The sequence below is a fragment of the Nannospalax galili genome, unplaced genomic scaffold (assembly GCF_000622305.1).
Source record: "Nannospalax galili isolate Female #2095 unplaced genomic scaffold, S.galili_v1.0 scaffold846, whole genome shotgun sequence".
In the NCBI taxonomy this organism is placed as follows: domain Eukaryota; kingdom Metazoa; phylum Chordata; class Mammalia; order Rodentia; family Spalacidae; genus Nannospalax; species Nannospalax galili.
The window spans coordinates 3,647,772-3,650,439 of NW_008356458.1; positions in this window are offsets into that span (position 1 = coordinate 3,647,772).

Below are 2,668 nucleotides of genomic sequence, written 5' to 3' on the forward strand. Positions count from 1 at the left end.
TAATAATTTTTAAAAAAGAGTATAGCCTTTGAAGTTTAACTAACCCGGGCTCCTATTTCCCCATCTAATCCCAGACTACATAACCCAGGGTAGTTATTTAACACCCCTGAATCTCAGTTTCCCAAAGGAGTGTATTATATGTCCTCAGAACCTGGTTCAGTGCCTGAAACATAGTAGTTCTCAATAAATATGTGTTAAATTAAGTAGCTAACAATAGTATCAGCCTTATAAGGTGGTAGTGACACACAAAATCGTTAGCATATGCTCTACACAGCAAACAGTGGGCAAGTATGATAGTCTGAGACCTTTTTAAAAATATTTTATTATTTTTATTTTACATATATGAGTGTACTGCCTACATGTATGTAAGTGCACCCATGTCATGCAATGCCTGTGGATGTCAGAGAGGGCATCAAATCCCCTGGAACTGGAGTTACAGAGGGTTGTTAGCCCCCATGTGGGTGCTAGGAATTGAACCCGGGTCCTCTGCAAGAGCAGCTAATGCTCTTAACCTCTGAGCCATCTCTCCAGTCTGACAGTCTGAGACTTTTGAGAATCTTTCTTCTTAGCTCACCAGGCCAATTTCACCCTTGGGAGTGGTTTTTTTTTTCCTTTCTTAATAAACTGATAATAGTCTGACATAGTAATATTCTTCAAGATGGAAAGATACATGCTAGGAAGGAATTACATTATTTTTCAAATAGCAGGACTGGAGAGACAGCTCACAGTTAAGCTCTGGCTGCTCTTGCAAATGACCTGGGCTCAGTTCCCAGTAGCCACATGGTAGCTAGCACCCAACCATAACTCTAGTTCCAATGCCCTCTTCTGGCCTCTGTAGGCATTGCACACAAGGGTACACTTACATGCAGGCAAAACACTCACACACATAAAAATAATGTTTTAAAAAAAGATTGTTTTTCTTCACAATGATAAGCTGTAACCTGAAATTATAAGCTAAAATAAACACTTTTTTCCTTAAAAAAAGAAATAAGATTATTTTTCAAATAGCTTTAGGTATGCAAGGGAAAACATTTTTTTTCTTTTTTTTGGTCTTTTTGAGACAGGGTCTCCCTGTAGCCCCAGCTGTCCTGGAACTCACTATGTAAACCAGGCTGGCCTTGAACTCACAGAAATCCACCTGCCTCTGCCTCCCGAGTGCTGGGGTTAAAGGTGTGCACCATGCCCGGCTTTTATATTACTTTTAAAGATTTTCTCTCTCTCTCTCTCTCTCTCTCTCTCTCTCTCTCTCTCTCTATGTATGTCTCTGTGTATATGCACGTACACACAGTGTTCAAGAAGGCCAGAAGAAGGTGTCAGATCCCCTGCAGCTCATTGAGAGCCCGATGTGGATGCTGGGAACTGAATTAGGTCTTCTGTAGGAGCAGTATGCACTCTAATTGTTGAGCCATCTCTCTAGCCCCCCCCCCCACATTTTTGAGATGGGATCTCCCTATGTACCCTTCCCTGGCCTGAAACTAGCTATGTAGACCAGGCTGGCCTCAAATTCATACAGATCTGTCTGTCTCTGCTTCCTGAGTACTGGGATTAAAGTTATGTGTCACCACACTGACCTATATTATTTTTTAAGACAGGGTCTCATTAGCCCAGGCTAGCCTTGAACTTCCTACGTATCTAAGGTTGACCTTGAACTTTTTCTTTTTTTCCTTTTTTTGTCTTTTTGCAAGGGTCTCCTAGAGCCCCAGTTCACCTAGAAATCACTATGTAGACCAGGCTGGCCTCGATCGCACAGAGATCCACTTGCCTCTGCCTCATGAGTGCTGGGATTAAAGGCCTGTGCTACCACACCAGGCTTGAACTTTTTCTAATCCTCCTGATTCTACCTCCCAAGGGCTGGGATTATAGGCAATGACATCACTCCCAGTTTTATGTTCTGCTGGGGATGGAACTCAATACTAAACAAACACTCTACTGAGTGTACAACATCAGCCCAAGGACAGATTTTTTTTTTTTAAAGGTTCAGCTGGAGATATGGCTCAGCAGTTAATAGCACTGACTGCTCTTGCAGAGGACCTGGGTTTGATTCCCAGCACCCACATGGTGGCTACAAACCATCCTGAACTCCAGTCCCAGGGGAATCCCAAGCCCTCTTCTGACCTCTGCGGTATTGCACGATATGGGTGCACTCACATACATGCAGGCAATACACTCATACACATAAAATAAAAAATAATAATAAATAAAAATTTAAAAAGTACTTGCTTCTCTTGTAGAAGACCTGGGTTTGGGTCCCAGCACCCATATGGCTGCTCACAACTGCCTGTAACTCCAGCTACAAGGGACCTGATGCCCTCTTCTGGCCTCCAGAAGCACACACATGTGCACAAACATACATACAAGCAGACATGCATACACATAAAATAAATAAATCAGTAAACCTTTTTTTTTTTAAGTACGAAATTGTGTAGGTCTATAATCCCAGAACTCACGAAGTTGAGGCAAACAGATTTTGAGGTCAAGGTCTGCCTGGGCTATATAGCCAAGACCATAAATAATTTTTAAAAATTTTTCCTGTAGGAAATGCATTTTGTTATTTACAACTGCAGGTCAAATAAAGACAAAATGTATTGATAATTCAAATAATTTTAAGAATGCTATTTCCCTGGGTCATAAGCCATGCAGGCAGAATTGCACCAACTAATCCCTGGAG